Genomic DNA, 21,554 nt, shown 5'->3' on the forward strand with positions numbered 1-21,554 from the left:
ATCAGCCCAGAACTACACGGGAGAATCGTGTTAATGATCTTAAGGCAGCTGGGACCATAGACACCAAGAAAACAATTGGTAACACACTACATTGTGAAGAACTGAAATCCTGCAGTGCCCACAAGGTCCCCCTGCTCAAGAATTATGCTTTGGGGGTGTTTTTCTGCTAAGGGGACAGGACAACTTCACAGCATCAAAGGAACGATTAACAGGGTCATGTACCATCAAATCTTGGGTGAGAACCTCCTTCCCTCAGCCAGGGCATTAAAAATGGGTCGTGGGTGGATATCCCAGCATGACAATGACCTAAAACACATGGCCAAGGCAACAAAGAAGTGGCTGAAGAAGAAGTACAATAAGGTCCTGGAGTGGCCCTAGCCAGTCTCCAAACCTTAATATCAGAGAAAATATGTGGAGCGAGCTCAATGTTTGAGTTACCGAACGTCAGCCTCAAAAACCTTAATGATTTGGTGAGGCTCTGGAGAGTAGGACAAAATGTCTCCTGAGATGTGTGCAAACCTGGTGGCCAACAAGAAACGTCGAACCTCTGTGATTGCCAACAAGCGTTTTGCCACCAAGTACTAAGTCATGTTTTGCGAAGGGGTCAAATAATTATTTCACTCATTAAAACGCAAATCAATTGATAACTTTTTTGAAATGTGGTTTTCTGGATATTTTTGTTGTTATTCTGTCTCTCACTGTTAAAATAAACCTATCATTAAAATTATAGACTGATCATTTGTCAGTGGACAAACATACAAAATCAGCAGGGGATCAAATACTTTTTTCCCTCCCTGTACAGGCTCATTCTATAGAACAAACCTGCAATGCAACACAGAGCAACCAGATTTCTGCTTATGGAAGTTCAATGAAGGAGGAATTCTGATTGGCCGCTGAGGGTTCTGTACTTCCCACCCCTGAATAAGCAAGATGAAAAAAAAAAAAGTCTTGGGGTCAGTTTTGGTCCCTGCGCATGCAAATTGTTTGTTATTTATCTTTAAAATTATTAGAGCTAATTAAAAAAGAGAAAGAGACCTGGGCAAGTTGTCACTCCCACCCACTGCTGGCCAATCAACAGCAGCCAGATCACTCCCAGCCCAGCCATGTGCCCATATTAGGGCAATAAGGTATGAGCATACCCGGCCCTGTGCATGTGAGGCTGGTGGCGGGGAATACCCTGGGCTGCAGGTGATTGGACAGCAGTGACATCTCCCTCTCGGAATTTGGTCCAAACCCGAGCTTATCTTTAGACTAGGTCCACATCCATGTTGTTCCTGAGTGGCACGTTTCATTTGAATAGGCCACTGTATCTGCATTTCCCATAGAGAAAAAGTAACTGACCCTTTCTTTAATTTTTTTTTAATGTGACGGCTTTGGCACCAATGTGGTTACACCAGAATTGCCAACCATCAGTACATTTACAATTTGTAAAAATCTGATTTTTTTTCAACTGTCAGCAAATATCAGGGGCTGATAATTTGTCATGTTGTGTTGTGAAAAGTGTCAAATCGGGCAAATTACTTGTTATGGGTATTGTCAGCGGTTCCATATAGTGTAAATATTGAGGCTAGGTTCACACTAGCCCGTACTGTGCATTCTGCTTGTGGGTATTGCATAAATTCCCACACCCACAGTCAAATCACACTGCTCTTGTGAGATGCGCGGGGCTGCCATTCATTCTGAATGACACCCCCATGCATCTCAGCGCAATCGCGGGTGTGGGAACTGCAGGGTGGGAACTGCATGGTCAGAAAGACCATATGGTTTCCCTGCGGCCACGTTTTTAAAAAGGTGCATGTACATTTTTTGTGCATTTCACGCAGCACAGCAGCCCATTCATATGAATGGGCTGACGTGCCTGAGCAAACGCGGGACCCACGCCCCGCACCAGTATGAACCAAGCCTGATAATTTTCGTTTTGAAATAGGAGTTCTGTTATTTTTCAGGTTGTAAAAAAAAAAAAAAAAAAAAAAAGTGTGCTACGTCAGTAAATTTTCAAAGTTTTGTCAGTAAAAAAAATGCCACAAGAGGTTGCAACCCCGGGTTTCACACACCCGAAAAGGCACCACGTTTTGCGTTGCGGTTCCGTTTAATGGCGAGCCTGCAAAAGAGCAGCGCATTTTGGCTGCAGAAGTGCTTACGATTTACATGTCGCCCTGCACCCGCATAGATGTGAACCTCGCCTTACTCTATTATAGATACGCTGGCTGGGCCTGGATGTGTTCTTCCGTCAGCCCCCCATGTCACCGCTGTGTGCTGTAGTGCCGTACAGCTCACAGAGGGGACCAGGAATCTGGCACACCCAGATGCTCTGTTTTAGGTGGTCACAGTGATGACGGAGTCGGTTTAATCTGCAGGAACGGATCACCATACATGCCATACAGGCTCATTCTATAGAATGACAAGTGCAACGTACAGCAACCAATCAGAATCCTGCTTATGGAAGTGAGCTAAGTAAAGGAGGAATTCTGATTGGCTGCTGCAGGTTCCTGACTGCCCACCCCTGAATAAGTAGGATCCAGCAGTGATGGAGCAGAGCAGCAGACAAAGGTCAGAGGAGAGTGTAGGGAGACATGACTGGGCACGGTGCTGTGTGGCACTGCAGTGTCCCTTCTCCCACTATGATATGGTGCATTGGGGGGGGGGGGGGACCTGGTGACAAAGCATCAGATGGACGCTGCACAAGGTAAGTGATGTGCTGCACTGGGCGCTGTCAGGGGGTGGCCCGGCCTCTGCCGTCATGCTGCTCCTGCTCCCTGCCTGGCCGCCATGTGTATCCGGAGCATGCCTGCCTCCTGTCCCCGCTCTACAGTTACCTGGCTATCCCGGGCCGGGCTGCTCACACCTCCAACATTGACAAACACTAAAGAGAATGAGCGGCCACGCACCGCCCCCTCCCCTGACAGCAGCGGACTGCAGCAAGTCACGGCGTAGGGGAGGCTCGCTTTACAGATGTTTACTACTCCTTTAACAAGCTAGCTTATAACACCATTACTTGTTAGGAGAACATTACCTTTAATCAATAAAACCTTTATCATTTATATCGGTTCTAGCTAGGTTGTTTTTACACCCGGTCCACCCACTCTGTCTGGCTAGTGCTCCCCCCACCGTCTGAACAATGGAACCGGCCTCCGCCCTCACGCTCTTCGTATAAAAAAGCAGCCATTACTCGCAGCATTAGCGGCCCCCAGTGGTGAGTTTGAGGAAGTGCAGGCAGGGATTTGGCCATAAGCAGAAAGCAGTGTGATAAAGGGAAGGGGAGGAGGGGAGAAGTTACTGGAAGCAGTCACACATAGCCAACAATTCTGCATGGAGAACACTGCAGGGAGAGGACTGAACTTTGGTCAGGGGCAATAAAGAGGCAGCAGGGGGGAAAGGGCAGAAAGGTCAATATGGAAACTCTCACAGACATTTGGAATGACATTCACATGTTATTTCCTAGGGGACACCATGTTTATACACCCAATGCAGGTCCCTGAGGGGTCCCAGAGGAGCGGGCTGCTCTATAACCCCGCCTGGATTGTTGATGTTTTAACCTGAGAGCCGCCATTCAACTAGGGTTGCCACCTTTTCTTTAAGCCAAACCCAAATACTTTATTTGCGCATGGCAAAAAAAATGTTGCCCCCCCCTTAGGATTACCCCCCCATTAGATCAGAGTCATCTTATATAGGCACTCCTACTTAGAGTCCCCTCCCCCCCATTAGATCAGGGTCATCTTATATAGGCACCCCTACTTAGAGGCCCCCCCCCAATTAGATCAGGGTCATCTTATATAAGCACCCCTGCTTTGAGACCCCCCCATTAGATCAGGGTCACCTTATATAGGTACCCCTACTTAGAGACCCCCCATTAGGTCAGGGTCATCTTATATGAGCACCCCTACTTAGACCCCCCCATTAGATCAGGGTCAACTTATATAGGCACCCATACTTAGAGACACCCCTCCCCTATATTAAATCAGGGTCATCTTATATAGGCACTCCTACTTAGAGACCTCCCCTTCCCATTAGATCAGGATCATCTTATAGAGGCACCGTACTTAGAGACCCCCCATTAGATCAGGGTCATCTTATATGGGATATAGCTTTATAAAGTTGCGAGAAATAAGTGAACATAAAAAGTCCACAAGTGATGTGCTCTAATATTCCTAGAGAGTATCACCACCATCTTGAAGTGTGATCCTGTATGTCAACACCACCACCAAAGGCTGAAAGACTCGCTTACCAAATTATATGGACCTCTCATTACAAAAAGTCACAAGCACTTGTGGCTGCATACCCAGCCAGGGCCTTTATAACTTCAGAGGGTCTTCCAAATTGGCACACCATCCTTCCCGACACAGTTGTCATTGGAGTTCCCCAAAACATAAAAGACAGAAAAAAACCTTAAGTGTTCTCCAGTTCTCTCAAAGGGTACAGAGCTCAGTGTCCTTCATTCAACACCAGCGGGTCATCTGGTCAACCTCAGCACTGTCCTCCCTGCGCTGCTGTGCTTACCTCTCATCAGTCTTCTATGACTGGTGAAGATCTCTGAAGATTATTGAAACCAGACACTTGAGTTTTTTTCTGCCTTTTTTGTTTTGGGGAACTCCAATGACAACCGTGTTAATAAGATTGGTGTGCCAATTTGGAAGACCCTCTGAAGCTATAAAGGCCCTGGCTGGGTATGGACCCACAAGTGCTTGTGATCTTTTGTAATGAGAAGTCCATATAATTTGGTAAAGCAAGTATTTCAGCATTTGGTGGTGGTGTTGACACACAGGATCACACTTCAAGGTGGTGGATGGTCGTGATACCCACTAGGAATATTAAAACACATCACTTGTGGACTTTTTATGTTCATTTATTTAGCACAACTTTATTTTTTTAATTACTTTATTTTTATTATTCTTCACGTATCAAAAAGAGAACATACAATGGCATAAAATCTTGTATAACATCTCATAGTACAGAAAAAAGAACAAAACTGTTATCACTTCCCTATCCCTCCCAATCTTCCCTATCCCTCCCAACCTGCTCCCACCCACCTTCCCACACACTATTAAATTATTAGTTATGCATATATTTCTGTTAGTCACATGGCCAAAATGGTAAGGGGAGAACCATCTCCCTAGACAGGAGAAATGTAAAAGGGAAAAGCATCCAAGGCCACATAAGGAAAGGAGATTCTAGTGTGTGTATACTTTCACAGGGTGACACTGTGAGTATACAGGTAGCAGTGTGCCAATGTCCCAATAGTGGACATTTAAAAAACTAGCTAAAAGGTGGACTTTATAGGCACACAGATAAACCGTCTAAAAGTAATAAATTGTTTTTATTTAGTAGACAATTGATTGAAAAAATGAGTATGACATATAGGTACATATAAAATTCATAAAATTGTTGTTATAAGCCCCACACACAGACTCTGACACAACTTATTATAATACCATTGTCAGTGTCTGACAATTACACGACTGTTCTGCTCCTGACGAGCGTATATGTACGCGCAACATGTTGAGCGATTGAGTGAATTTTGCTCCCGGATACACACCCTGACCCACAATATTCCTCTTCTACCTGGATAGTACTTTGGGGATTCTAACTGCTGTCCTTTTGAATGCACTATTGTACCTTGGTATTATAATAAGTGGTGTCAGAGTCTGTATGTGGGGCTTATAACAACAATTTTATGAATTTTATATGTACCTATATGTCATACTAATTTTTTCAATCAATTGTCTACTAAATAAAAACAATTTATTACTTTTGGACGGTTTATCTGTGTGCCTATAAAGTCCACCTTTTAGCTAGTTTCTTACAAGGCCACATAAGGGCGAGAAGCAAGAACGAGGGAATAGCAAGGAACGAGAGAGAGTCTCTCACCATCCCCTTACAGGGGGTACCCCATCTCGTCCAGCCAAGGCCTTCACATTCTTTCAAACTTATTATAATTACCCTGCCTAATACATGTCACCCTCTCGCTCCAAACCATTAAATTAATGGTCTCAACCCAGCTCTCCCCTGTAGGGGGGAGTCTGTGCCTGTCATTTCTGTGCTATTTATTTTCTCGCCCGAAACAGGCATCTCAACACTGCTTCAATGGCGCCAGTCGGGACTCTACCTTCTTCCAAGCTTCCTAATAGACAAGTCTTAACCTCCGATTCTAGTGTGGTCCCAAAAGTTTTATTTATCCTAGCTACTATCTCCGCCCAGTATCTAAATAGCTTAGGACACTTCCATACCATATGGATCAGATCTCCTGACGCCTTACACCTGGGGCACTCATCATTTTGTCTCCTTCCAAACTTAAACATTTTTTGGGGTATAATAGACTCTATGAATTAGGAACAAATGGGATACTTTCTGTGAGGGAGCAATCGAGACCAAATCTCCTCGTTCTAAGACCCTATCCCATTGTTCCGTAGTCATTGCCCCCACCTCTCTCTCCCACCCCGCTCTACTCCTGGAAGGTCCTACTCCACTTATTATTCTAGCCCCCAATCTAGCATATAGCTCAGAGATTAGTCCTTTAGTTGCTGCTGGTTTAATTATTTTCAAAAGTGTAGGGATCTGGGTCCTTTTAATAGTTTGTGACCTAAACTGTGCTTGGATAGCGTGCCTGATCTGCAGATATTTATAAAATGTCTTATTTGCAGGGCTTTTTTTTCAGGGGGAACTTGGTGGAACTCAGTTCCACCACCTCTGGCTCAGACCCTTTGGTGTCTGCTCACCACAATCACTTGTAAACACAGAAGTCTGGTTTCTGTGTTTACAAGTGACAGCTCTGCACTCTGTATGTAATGCAATCCTGGTATTTAATGCCCCTTTAAGACCCTCCTACTGTTTTCATGAAATTTGACTGAACACACCCACTATTTGATGTGATATTGAGGGTGTGTGTAGGGAGAGGGGTTTTGTGGGGCCGTGGTTAAGTTCCAGCACCTATTGTTTCAGAAAAAAAGCCCTGCTTATTTGATATACTATATTCCTGTCTTAAATCCTCAAATGTCTTCAAGAGATTGCCCACATATAATTGAGCCAAATGGTTAATACCCTGCGCCTCTCTATATCCTTTACTTCCGCCAAATTTTGTTTGTTCCATAAGGGGGTGTATTCTGTTACCCCATTATATCCCATTAATGCCTTCGTTATCTGCCATACTTTACTGACTAATTTTATCATTGGGCATCTGTGAACAAATGAGTCCACCTCTAACACCTCCACTAGTATGCTATGTGGGGCCCCCATTATCATAATTCTGTTGCATGGGTTCCCCCCTCCCAGGTCTCCACAACCCGTTAAATGTTGCAACTGGGATGCCAGGAAGTATGATCTCGGGTGCTAGACTGCCATACCCCCTTCTTTAGTTGGTAATTGCATGGTTTGCAAACTAATCCTAGATTGGCCCTTCCTCCAAATTAATTCCCTAAAGAGGGATTCTTTTCTCTTGAACCACTTCTGACCTATCCAAATGGGGGAATTATGGAGCAAGTATAGAATCTGCAGTAGCCATATCATCTTTATTAAATTACAATGCCCCGTTACAGATAGAGGGAGTCAGCTCCAGATGTCCCCCTTTTGCTTTAATTTGAGTAACAATGGGACTAAGTTATCATTGATATACTGGTTTACATCGCTCGTGATCCAGACACCAAAATATTTCAGCCTGGCAACTACCTTCAAGTGGGGAGCTCCAGGCAATATCTGGCTACCAAGTGGGTCGACTGGTAACAAAGCCGATTTCTCCCAGTTGATAACCAGACCGGAGAATTGCCTGAAATCGCCAACCATTTGTATCACTGTATTTAGCGATGTTTCAACATCTCCAAGAAAAAACAGAACATCATCCGCGTACAGTGCTATCTTGTCCTCTTCCATTTGCCGCCGAAACCCGTGTATATCTAGCCGTGATCTAGTCATAATTGCTAGTGGTTCCATTGCAAGAGCGAACAATAGAGGGGACAAAGGACAGCCCTATCTCGTCCCTCTCTCCAACTGGAATAGTTCTGAATATTCATTGTTGATTTTTATTTTAGCTCTTGGTTCGCTGTAAAGTATTTTCACCCAGCTAATAAAGGAAGGGCCAAACCCAAACCTCTCTAATAAGTAATTCCATTCTAGGCTATTAAAGGCCTTGGCAGCGTCCAAGGCCAGTATGGCCCTAGAACCTGCATTGTCAGTTGGAATCTGCATGTTTAAAAAAAACTCTTCTGATGTTGGTACTAGTTGATCTATTGAGAATGAAACCCGACTGGTCAGGGTGTATCAACTTTTGAATACATCCATTTAGACCGGTTGCTAGCACTTTGGCCAAGATTTTTACATCAGTGCATAGTAGTGAGATAGAGGGATAAGAGGAGACATCCAAACTGATCTTTCCCCTCCTTGTATATTACAATGATGGCGGCTTCAGTCATTGAGATGGGGAGTCTCCCGTTGACTAATACCCATCCCAATGTTTTCAACAATTCTGGGAGTAGTACCTCACCATATCATTTGTATATTTCTACTGGGAGCCCGTCCGGGCCTGGTGATTTTTGGTTGGACATCCCAGCCACTGCTCGTTTTAGCTCCTCAAGGGTCACTGGTGCTTCTATTGTCTATTCTATCCTTCTCTGTCAAGGTCGGAATTGGTATTCCCTGAAGGAAACTGTCCATTCTTTCACTCTCAGCTCCCCTATTAGATTTATACAAATGTTTATAGTATTCGCTAAATATATGCATCATCTCTGTCGCATCGGTGGATATCTCACCATTTGATGTCCTAATTGCCGAAACGGAGGAAGGGGGAGTATTAGATTTATTCAAGAGGGACAGCATACGACCCACTCTCTCGCCTTCTCCAAAATGCCTCTGCCTCTGAAATATACGTCTGTTCTCCATCCTCTTTGTAATGGCCATTTTAGAGACTTGTTGCTTATCTAGCCAATCCCTTTGCCTGTCTGGAGTTGGGTCTTCAACATATCGCCTCTCTGCCTGCATCGTCTCATCCCTAATGTCCTTCTCCCACTCCCTGGATTTCCCCTTGGTTCTTGCCACCTGTTGGATCAAGAGGCCTCTAAGATAGGCCTTCAAGGAGTCCCAGACCACTCCAGCCGACGCCATGCCTTTTTTGATGTGCACAAATTCGGTCAAACTGATCATCACATCTCCGGGGTTGCCTATCAATTCCAGCCAGCAGGGACTAATTCTCCATTCCCTAAAATGGGCTTTGCCCCCTATATTTATTGTCAGCACCAGTGGGGAGTGGTCTGAGACTCCTCTTGGGCCATACTCTATACTGTTTACCAATGGCAATACCTCCCCATTACCCAAAGCTATTCTATTCTAGAGAGAGTGAGATAGGAACTTGAAAAACATGAATATTGTCTTTCTTGCGGGTGGCGCATTCGCCATATGCCAATCAGCCCCACCTGTCCCAAGAATCAAGATAGCCGACTCTCTCTAAGACGCAACTCTAAGTTTGCACCCATAAAGATACTAAAATCGTGTTCATGAAGAGATATGATTTGTTGTACAGGTAAAATGTTTTATGAAGTTAATTTGCAACATGGATAAACTAAAAAGTAATGTACTTACTATATAGTTGAGGTCTGAATAGAGATCAAATAGCTCCTTGCTACAAAGTCAGGGTGTGCAGCAATCAACATGCCGACAGCCTGAAATATATAAGCCAGCTAATTGTGGGTAGGTGCCGCCTATAAGGGGCGGGAATACCCATATGAAAGTGATGGCATCAAGAGAAGAAAGGGGGGCCGCACCCGGGTTCCGGCGACGTACCTCCCTCAGCTGTGTCAGCAGGGAGGTAAATCATCGCCGGATGCTGAATTCCCCCGGCGCAGTGGCGTCGCCGCGTCAGAAGACACGATGACGTCAGAGTGCCGCCGACACGGGAAGGAGGGGCATGTCCGCAGCCGATCCGAGAGTCCCCCACATCGCGCATGCGCAAGCGGCGATCTTCCAATGGACCACGAAAAGCCTGAAGTGAGGCCCCACACCGCAACTGTGTGGAGCCTACCCGTGCCAGGGGACACCAGAGGGCACTAGGCAACAACCAACAGGCAGTTTGCGGCGGATGCTTACCAAAAGAAGAGCAATTAGATGTGTGGAAAATATATATTGGGTACCAAAAATGGGATGAGGAGATCAGAGGTGAAGATCACAGCTACAAAACAAAAGGCATATATTGATTATGGATCCATAACAGTATCATGATTGCAGTAATGCTGGTTAAATAAACAATACAGTGTAGATTTCAAAACCATCAATTGTACAGTCTTGATGTGATACATAAAAGAACAATATTGGACAGAACAACAGAACTACAAAACTTTCTTTCATGCTCCTTTGCGCTGCCAGCTATTACCAACACAGTATTTTTCTATATACAGACCTCTTTTTTATATATTATATTTCTGTAATATATATACTATATATTATATTTACACTTAGGATCCTGCACCTACTCTGTTTATGCTGTTCCTCGTGGACCCCATGGGCCGGGCACACCCGACGGACCTGTGATGTGATGCTACCATCTATATAGATAGATGTAAAAAATTTTATACATTATCTAAATGACAAATAGATGTATCCATATATCGATCTACTTTTCATATAACATCCCTAATTGGCATTTTGATGATCGGAATCTGGAGTGCTACTTGTGAAACTAAGCATAGCTTTTGATCCTTATAACAAGTACAGCTGTGTGTACTAGTAAGTTCTTCTATCATTATCAACTATTTCTTTGTTCTTTCTTCCCAAAACCCCCTTTCCATGTACCCTGATTATTTATATTTCATCTTGATACACCGAAATTATCTTGATTGGTATATTTTATGTACTTTTCCAAATTATATCATACAACTTCACAGGAAACCCCTGAAGAAGGAATTACATCTAGAAAATTCCTAAACATGTTGGGTCACTAATACGTATCATGTATGCATGTGCTTCTTTGATTAGAATCCTCATTAACATGATATTGGTGTAATAGTTGTATGACATATCCATTGTTTTTAACTTTTACTATGTTAATTTTTGAATAAAGTATATATTTCTTACAATTTTATGATCATTTGATCCATACCAATCAATCATTACTATTTGATCACAACCTTTTATGTACCTCCCCCCCCCCCCCCCTCACCCGCAAAATCCCTGGGGCAATTTTCTAATTTTCTCTATTATTTTGGGATGAGGTGAGGGGTTGGCCTTACTACTCTTTAGATTAAACGTCTTTTATTGGTAGTCCGCCATATATATTATTGTTTCTCCAGAGGGAGAACGCCACTCCTCTCCCAACCATTATGCTCAATTTAGCACAACTTTATAAAGCTATATTGTATTGGAACTGTGCTGATATCTCACAGTAAAGTTGCTGCTTGCACCATTTGTTTATCTATTTGCTTTATATAAACGGGTTTTTTTTTTTTTTATTTAACTTATATAGGCACTCCTACCTAAGGACACCCCATTAAATCAGAGTCTCCTTATACCAGCACCCCCAAGGCTACATTCACATTGGAGATTAGGGCCAGTGAGAATAATCGGTAGGTGCAGCCGCCAACCCCGTTCATTATAACGGGTTACCAGAGGCCTGCTCTAGTCGCTGCTGTCCGCACAGCCAGCTATTACCTGCAATTCACCTGCCAGTGAACAGGGCTGGCAGCGGCACCTATCTGCTAAGAGCCAGAGCAGGAATCTCTGATTCTTGCTGCTAGCTACTATTCACACTGCCCCTAATTGAGTGAATTTAGCTTTAGAGACCCTCCTTATATCAGAGCCACCTTATATAAGCACCCCCCTTACATACCCCCATTAGATTAGAGACCAACTATTAGATCAGCAACCCTCTTAGAAACCACCCTTTAGATCAGAGTCTCCCTCTATCAGCACCCCCCACTTAGAGACCCCCTTTAGACCAGGGACTCCCTTATATCAGCGCCCATGCCCCTTAAAGACACCCATTAGGTTGCCTTACCATGTGGCAGCCACTGAGAGCCAGGAAATGGGAGCCAACGTTGGGAGACAAAGCTGGGAAGTGGGGCAGCTCTACAAAGTGCTATTTTCCTCCCACTGTGCACAGTGGCAAAGTGCATCACTGGTTGCTAAAATGCTGGCGGTCCTAGCAACAAATGAATGCAAAAGTGAATGAGGTGGGGAAGAAGCCAGAGCACAGGCAAGCACTGCTAACAGGCGTGCACATGTTACACTCATTGAGGATACCTCTCTGTGTGTGTGGAGCCCAGTGCCGGAACTTGCTCCTGCACTGGCTCCAGGACTCCAATCCAGAGCTCCAGGACAGATTCACTTGAAATCCCAGGATGATTAGGAGGTATGTTTTCAGGTTTAAGTGAGACTGAAACTCAAACACGATTTAAAACCCAGACTGTCCGGGTGAATCCCAGACAGTTGGCAACCCTATATTGAACACGTTTTTAATGCAAGCTGTAAGCTCAGCAATAGGGGCTTTATACTGCGGGCCCCAGGCTGTGTCCCGTTCAAGGGCCCATTTATGCCAAATGCTTTAGGCTGCAGGCACAATGCAATAAGCTGAAACCCATTGTTTCCAATAGGCTGCATAATTCTGGCCATACACTAGCCAAAAAATCATTTGAAAATCTGTCATTTGGACCAGTCGTCCTTTTTCATCTAGTTAATTGGCTCAAATAGAAATCAGTTTTAACTTTTCAGAGCCAAAAAATTGAAGGAAAAGGTTGTAAAATTCTGCCAAATGAACGATAAATTGAAAGGTCAGGCTGGGTTCACATATGTGAAAATTGGATGCGTGAATGCCCATGACATGAGAGTGTGACCGGTTCTCAATGGAGCCTGTTTACACATGCCCAGGATGGCCGCAGTGTGAATTCCAAAAGGGTCCTGTGCTTTTTTTGGGTCTGGTTCAGGTGATAATTCAGGCAAAAATTCGGACATGAATCATATCTGAACCGGTGAAAAAGAATGCACCCCAGGCTGGAAACTGCGGCCGCACATATGTGAAACCAAACTGTTTGAACTAGGCATATATGACAAAACGAATAAAAAACTGATTAATTTATGTCCATTGAAAAATGTATCTATCAAAACTCTCATTATACACTGAGCAAAATTATAAACGCAACACTTTAGTGTTTGCCCCTATTTATCATGAGCTGAACTCCAAGATCAATGACTTTTTCTATGTACACAAAAGGCCTATTTCTCTCAAATATTGTTCACAAATCTGTCTAAATCTGTGTTAGTGAGCACTTCTCCTTTGCCGAGATAATCCATCCACCTCACAGGTGTGGCATATGAAAATGCTGATTAGACAGCATGATTATTGAACAGATGCGCCTTAAGCTGGCCACAATAAAAAGCCACTCTAAAATGTGCAGTTTTACTGTTTTGGGGGGTCGGGGGGGTCTGAAAATCAGTCAGTATCTGGTGTGACCACCATTTGCCTCATGCAGTGCAGCACATCTCCTTTGCATAGAGTTGATCAGGTTGTTGATTGTGGCCTGTGGAATGTTGGTCCATTACTCTTCAATGGCTGTGCGAAGTTGCCGGATATTGGCAGGAACTGGAACACGCTGTCGTATACGCTGATCCAGAGCATGTCACCATGCAACATGCTCAATGGGTGACATGTCCGGTGAGTATGCTGGCGATTCAAGAACTGGGATGTTTTCAGCTTCCAGGAATTGTGTACAGATCCTTGCAACATGGGGCCGTGCATTATCATGCTGCAACATGAGGTGATGGTTGTGGATGAATGGCACAACAATGGGCCTCAGGATCTCATCACAGTATCTCTGTGCATTCAAAATGCCATCAATAAAATGCACCTGTATTCATTGTCCATAGCGAACGCCTGCCCATACCATAAAACCACCGCCACGATGGGCCACTCGATCCACAACGTTGACATCAGCAAACCGCTCACCCACACGACTCCATACACGCTGTCTGCCCTGTACAGCGAAAACCGGGATTCATCCATGAAGAGAACACCTCTCCAAAGTGCCAGACACCATTGAATGTGAGCATTTGCCCACTCAAGTCGGTTACGAAGATGAACTGCAGTCAGGGCGAGACCTCAATGAGGACAACGAGCATGCAGATGAGCTTCCCTGAGACGGTTTCTGACAGATTGTGCAGAAATTCTTTGGTTTTACAAACAGATTGTTGCAGCAGCTGTCCAGGTGGCTGGTCTCAGACAATCTTGGAGGTGAAGATGCTGGATGTGGAGGTCCTGGGCTGCGGTTTTGAGGCTGGTTGGATGTACTGCCAAATTCTCTGAAACGTCTTTGGAGACGGCTTATGGTAGCGAAATGAACAATCAATTCAAGGGCAACAGCTCTAGTGGACATTCCTGCAGTCAGCATGCCAATTGCACGCTCCCTCAAAACTTGCAACATCTGTGGCATTGTGCTGTGTGATAAAACTGCACATTCATGGGGCAATTCACACCAGATGCAGTTCTGTGCGGTTTTTTTTTCTGCACGCACAGTGTTTTCCATGTTTTCCAATGGCTCTAGTTCACACTATGCAGTCAGTTTCCAGTGCAGAAACTGTCTGGAAACTGACTGCATGGTGTGAACTAGAGCCTTTGGAATACATGGAAAACGCTGTGGATGCATTTTTTGTGCAGAAAAAAAGCGCACAGAACTGCATCTGGTGTGAACTGGCCCTTAGAGTGGCCTTTTATTGTGGCGTGCATTTGTATTCAGCCCCCCTGAGTCAATACTTTGTAGAACCAACTTTCACTGCACTTACAGCTGCAAGTCTTTTTGGGTATGTCTCTACCAGCTTTGCATATCTAAAGAGTGAAATTTTTGCCCATTCTTCTTTGTGAAATAGCTCAAGCTCTGTCAGATTGGATTGATCTGTGAACAGCAATTTTCAAGTCTTGCCACAGTTTCTCAATTGGATTTAGGTCTGGACTTTGACTGGGCCATTCTAACACATGAATATGCTTTGATCTAAACCATTCCATTGTAGCTCTGGCTGTATGTTTAGGGTTCTTGTCCTGCTGGAAAGTGAACCTCCGCCCCAGCCTCAAGTCCTTTGCAGACTCTAATGCCCCGTACACACGGTCGGATTTTCAGACGGAAAATGTTCGATGGGAGCTTGTTGTCAGAAATTCCGACTGTGTTTAGGTTCCATCGGACGTTTTCCACCGGAATTTCCGACACACAAAATTTGAGATCTGGATCTCAAATTTTCCAACAACAAAATCCGTTGTCGTAAATTCTGATTGTGTTTACACAATTCCGACGCACAAAATTCTGCGCATGCTCGGAATCAAGCAGAAGAGCCGCACTGGCTATTGAACTTCATTTTTCTCAGCTCGTCGTACGTGTTGTACGTCACTGCATTCTTGACGTTCGGAATTTCCAACAAGATTTGTGTGACCGTGTGTATGCAAGACAAGTTTGAGCCAACATCCGTCTCAAAAAATCCATGGATTTTGTTGTCGGAATGTGCGATCGTGTGTACGCGGCATAACAGGTTTTCTTCTAAGATTGCCCAGTATATGGCCACATCCATCTTCCCATCAACTCTGACTAGTTTCCCTGCTGAAGAAAAGCATCCCCACAACATGATGCTGCTGCCACCACCATGTTTCAGCGTGGGGATGATTTGTTCAGGGTGATGTGCAGTGTTAGTTTTCCATCACACGTTTTGCTTTTAGGCCAAAAAGTTAAATTTTGGTCTCATCTGTTTAGAGCACCTTCTTCCACATGTTTGCTGTGTCCCCCACATGGCTCCTTGCAAACTGTAAACGGGACTTCTCTTGGCTTTCTTTCAACAATGGCTTTCTTCTTGACACTCCTTCCATAAAGGCCAGATTTGTGGAGTGCACAAACTGAGCTGTGGATCTCTGCAGCTCCTCCAGAGTTACCATGGGCTTCTTGGCTGCTTCTCTGATTAATGCTCTCCTTGCCCAGCCTGTCAGTTTAGGTGGATGGCCATGTCTTAGTAGGTTTGCAGTTGTGCCATACTCTTTCCATCTTTGGATGATGGATTGAACAGTGCTTTGTGAGATGTTCAAAGCTTAGGATATTTTTTATAACCTAACTCTGCTTTAAACTTCTCCATAACATTATCCCTGACCTGTCAGGTGTGTTCCTTGGCTTTCATGATGCCGTTTTGTTCATTAAAGTTATCTAACAATCCTCTGAGGGCTTCACCGAACAGCTGTATTTATACTGAGATTAAATTATACACAGGATGACTCAATTTACTAATTGGGTGACTTCTGAAGTCAATTGGTTCCACAAAATTTTAGTTAGGGGTATCAGAGTAAAGGGGGCTGAATACAAATGCACGCCACACTTTTCAGATATTTGCAAAAAATTTCGAAAACCATTTATAATTTTCCTTCCACTTCATAATTATGTGCCATTTTGTGTTGGTCTATCACATACAATCCCAATAAAATACATTTACATTTTTGGTTGTAATATGATAGAATGTGGAAAATTCCAAGGGGTATGAATACTTTTTCAAGGCGCTATATTAATAGGGAGCCAGTAGGCAGCCCCCATTGACATAAGCATTGTGCAGCCAATCACAGTGCAGCAAGATCAGGAGCCCCGTCTACCGACTCCGAGTGCCATGACTCATTAAAATTGCTGGCTCCAGCTGGCATACAGTGAGGGAAAAAAGTATTTGATCCCCTGCTGATTTTGTACAATTGCTCAATGACAAAGAAATGATCAGTCTATAGTTTTAATGATAGGTTTATTTTAACAGTGAGAGAGAGAATTACAACAAAAATATCCAGAAAAACACATTTTAAAAAAATTGCATTTTAACTACTTCAGCCCCGGAAGATTAGGCTGCTCAATGACCAGAGCACGTTTTATAATTTAGCACTGTGCTGCTTTAACTGATAATTGCGCGGTCATGCAATGTTGTACCCAAAGAAAATTTGCATCCTTTTTTTCCCACAAATAGAGTTTCTTTTGATGGTATTTGATTGCCTCTGCGATTTTTATTTTTTGCGATATAAACGGAAAAAGACCGAAAATTTTGGGGAAAAAATGATATTTTCTACTTTTTGTTATAAGAAAAAAACAAACTCAATTTTAGTCATACATTTAGACCAAAATGTATTCAGCCACATGTCTTTGTTAAAAAAATGTCAATAAGCGTATATTTATTGGTTTTCGCAAAAGTTATAGCGACTACAAACTAGGGTACATTTTCTGGAATTTACGCAGCTGTTAGTTTATGAATGCCTATCTCATTTCTTGAGGTGCTAAAATGGCAGGGCAGTACAAACCCCCCCAAATAACCTCCGTTTTGGAAAGTAGACACCCCAAGGAAATTGCTGAGAGGCATGTTGAGTCCATGGAATATTTTATATTTTGCCATAAGTTGCGGGAAATTGACAAACCTCCTTTTTTTTTTTTTTTTCGCACAAAGTTGTCACTAAATTATATATTGCTCAAACATGCCATGGGCATATGTGGAATTACACCCCAAAATACATTCTGCTTCTTCTCTTGAGTACGGGGATACTACATGTGTGGGACTTTTTGGGAGCCTAGCCGTGTACCCCGAAAACCAACCACTGCCTTCAGGCTTTCTAAGGGTGTAAAATGGTTGTTTTACTCCTCACTACCTATCACAGTTACGGAGGCCATGAAATGTCCAGATAGCACAACCCCCCCCAAATGACCCTATTTTGGAAAGTAGATACCCCAAGGTATTTGCTAAGAGGCATGGTGAGTATTTTGCAGCTCTCATTTGTTTTGTTGAAAATGAAGAACAAAGAAAAACATATTTTTTTCAATTTTCAAAACTTTGTGACAAAAAGCGAAATATGCAAAATACTGAACATGCCTCTCAGCAAATAGCTTGGGGTGTCTACTTTCCAAAATGGGGTCATTTGATGGGTTTTGTGCTATCTGGGCATTTCATGGCCTCCGAAACTGTGATAGGCAGTGAGGAGTGAAATCAAAAATGTACATCCTGGTGGGGCGTGTCCGGACCTGCTGCTGGAAGGACGCATGTGAGCTGAGCTCCTCTTAGCCCACTCTAATCTAAGGCCATCCGTTGCCTTATAACGTGTTCCCGCAGCCATAAGTTATAAAATATTGATCCCAGACCCCTGCTGAACGGCCCTGGACTGTTATTTATGATTTTGCCTGATCTGACCCCGCTCACGGCTGAGATTTCTCCCTGACACCGGGACCTCCCGCCTACATCTTGGGGCCTACAAGCAAAATGGCGGCGCTTCTTTCCTGATCCCGCGGGCTCGCGGATCGGTGAGCGACTGGACGGGGCCCGTTCTGATCCTGGGGACTGCACCGATTGGCCTGCGGAACCGGGGAGGCCACGGAGAACCATCTGGCACCCGGCCTCGGTATCCTGCGGCCTTGTGGCCTGATGCGGCCTGGATTACAAACGCTCCGGATCACAGTGAGTAGGATCGCCCGCTGTCGGGTCCCTGGGGGGCGCCAGACCACCCGATCCTCCCTTCCTCTATCCCCGTGGGTGCCCCAGTGATTGTTTACTGCCTCGGCGGCCTTCTCCTAGGACAGATCGAAGCTTCGGCCTGCTCCTGGAGGCCGGCGGCCATCTTGGGACTCCCATATACATCCAGAATTCATCCCCTCTGCCCCTCCAGCTGTATGGTTATTCACAAGGTGCTGGGGACTGCAGGATCTGCCTCTCTCATCCCAGACTGTCAGGAAGGGGAGGTAGAGATGTACTCAGGGGGATCTGAGGATCCAAATGGAACACAACATTACTCTGAGAGAGATGCTGCTTAAATAAACCCTGGGCCCCTGTCTGCTCACCAAGACCTCCATACAGCAGTTTTAGCAATACATAGCGCTGGAGGTAAGCCTGCATGTTTGATCACTAAAACCTCTGTGTACCTCATGGGCAAAATTGGCCAAAAGCAACGAAATTACAAACCACTGTTTGTGCCACGAGAAGAACCAACAATGGAGCGTTATGTTACCAGACCACAGCTAACCTCCTCTAATTCCTCCACGAATCCTTTCGCCCTACTGGATCCCTCCCTGGATTCGGAAGATGCCGCAAGCTCCTCTCTGACTAGCTCGCAAAACCCTGCAACCATTCTTTAACCCTCAAATATGATTCTCACCCCTGACATCCTGGACTCCAAGTTGCAGCTTTTACTTCAACAGATTACATCCAATGTTTCGGCTGAGGTGAGCAAGCTAGCTGCTGAATTGAGAGGGGAAATAACCCAAATTGGAGATCGCACAGACACTCTGGAGAACAAATTCGACGAAATGGTAAATTATGTACAAGCGATCGAGGAGGAAAATCATAACTTACGCCTTTCCGTATCTCAACTCCAATTACAACAAGAAGACTTGGAGAACAGAGAAAGACGACAAAACCTACGATTCAGAGGGATTCCGGAAACAGTGTGCGACTCTGAACTCCGACCTTACCTTCTGAGCCTTTTTAATAACCTGGCTCCCTCAGTTGTGGACATAGATTGGCGATTGGACAGGGCCCATAGATCCCTGGGCCCAAAACCTCCGGCTGGAGCTAGACCCAGGGATGTTGTGGTACGGTTCCACTACTTTGAAAGTAAAGAGGCACTAACCCTGGCGACCCGCAATAAATCTCAAATTACGTACAAGGGCGCCAAGCTGCAGATCTTTAGCGATCTTTCGCCCATCACTCTCGCTAAACGGAGGAACTTGCGTCCCCTCACCTCACACTTGCAACAACACAAGATACCATATTACTGGGGATTCCCTTTCCGTCTAGCTGTATCCAAAGATGGAGCCCAATATTCTTTACGTGATTTACAAGAAGCTGAGGCCTTCCTAAAAAGTCTGGGTCTCCCCCCTTTACCGGAAGAAGATAATATCCCTCCTAACACACAGGCCCGTTTGCCTCCAACTACACCCACTCGCATCTGGACTCCTGTTCGGGGCAAATCAAAGAAGCACTTTTCTACTCCTCAACACCTGAGATCTTCTAAGCAACCTCCTTGAGTATCCCTCTGAACGCTCTTATTTTTGGTTCTATTTTTCCCTGCCTTTAGCATTTCCGTTTCCTCTCAGAGTTTTGGACGCATTTTTTTTAGACGAAACGATGTTGCTGTTTTGGTCCTTCCAGTTTTTGTATCTGCCTCGCTCTTTTTTCGGGGCAGAATATTTCTCATCCCTTGAGATACATTTACTAAAGGTTTTTGGAAATTTTAAGTATCAAACATACCTGTTATATTTGTTAACCTTGCTTTTTCCTAAGGACTTACAGGTTTTTCTTCAAAATCTTTTTGTCCTATTTTTGTCTTTCCCGCTACCAAATGCATAAGGTGAGCAGCGGTCCCTCTCCCATCTCCTCAAGCAGAATCGCCAGATGGAGGTCCGCCCACGTCCCCACCAGGCCCTGGTCTATGCCCAGGGCTCCCTGAGAAACTGTTTTTTCTCAGGTCCACAGAATTTTGAACTACTTTTTCCATTTTTTCTTTTGACTTTCCTTTTTTGTTTTTGTTTTTTTTTTTTTTACAGTTCCTATGCACATCTATTATGCCAATAACCAAGACCAATAACAAGCCTCAACACCATCTCCAAGATTATAGAGAAAGCAGTAGTACAGCAGCTACAACACCACCTGGAGACACACCACCTCCTGGACCCTCTGCAATCAAGCTTCCGCCCAGGCCATGGCACAGAAACAGCACTTCTCAAAATATGGGACGACGCCCTCGAAGCAGCAGATGACGGGGAACCGAGTCTCCTGGTACTGTTAGACCTCAGCGCAGCATTCGATACAGTGGACCACAATACTTTACTTGTCCGCCTCTCAGAAGTTGCAGGAGCCACAGATTCTGCCCTAAAATGGTTTACATCCTTCTTAGAGAATCGCTCTCAGACAGTGAAACTGGGAACATTCACCTCGGAATCTCGGGCAGTCTCCTGTGGAGTCCCTCAGGGCTCACCCTTGTCACCAGTGCTATTTAACATCTACATCCGCCCGCTTCTCAATATCATCAGGAAAACGGACCTCTGCTTCCACTCATACGCAGACGACACCCAACTCTACCTTCGCATTAATGGACAAAAAGATCATCATCAGCAACTACAGAAATGCCTCACTTTAATCAATGACTGGATGACCGCTAGCTCCCTCAAACTTAACGAATCAAAAACAGAACTTCTTCTCCTGCAAGCCAACAAAAATTCCAAAATTAAGACTCCGTGGACACCACCCTCCATCCTCGGACAGACCATCTCCCCCAGCACCAAAGTCAAGAGTCTCGGAGTCATCTTTGACTCAGGAATGACAATGGATGCACAAATAGGATCGGTGGTGAGCGGATCCCACCACCTCCTCCGCCTGCTTCGCAGACTCATCCCCTTCATCCCAGAAGAGGACAAAGCGGCAGTTGTGGGAACGATCATCAATTCCCGACTCGACTACGCAAATTCCCTCTACGTAGGTCTACCCCAATATCAGCTTGCGCGCTTGCAACTCATGCAAAATACGGCGGCAAGACTGTTAACAGGAAAAAAGCCCTGTGAATCCATCTCCCCATCCCTAAAAAGCCTACATTGGCTAACTGTGAAGAATCGGAT

At 44.6% G+C, this 21,554-nt stretch overlaps 1 protein-coding gene across 6 annotated transcripts in view; it reads right to left on the reverse strand.

The window, feature by feature from the left end:
• STAU2 (staufen double-stranded RNA binding protein 2) overlaps positions 1-2,928 on the reverse strand; it is a 491,304-nt gene extending 488,376 nt beyond the window's left edge. For all 6 annotated transcript variants that reach the window (XM_073631810.1, XM_073631809.1, XM_073631807.1 and 3 more), the window contains exon 1: positions 2,817-2,928. The gene's annotated coding sequence lies outside the window, so the exon portion shown is untranslated. The remainder of the gene's footprint in view (positions 1-2,816) is intronic.
• Positions 2,929-21,554: the final 18,626 nt, after the last annotated feature.

Source organism: Aquarana catesbeiana, linkage group LG05, assembly GCF_042186555.1.
Source record: "Aquarana catesbeiana isolate 2022-GZ linkage group LG05, ASM4218655v1, whole genome shotgun sequence".
Classification (NCBI taxonomy): Eukaryota; Metazoa; Chordata; class Amphibia; order Anura; family Ranidae; genus Aquarana; species Aquarana catesbeiana.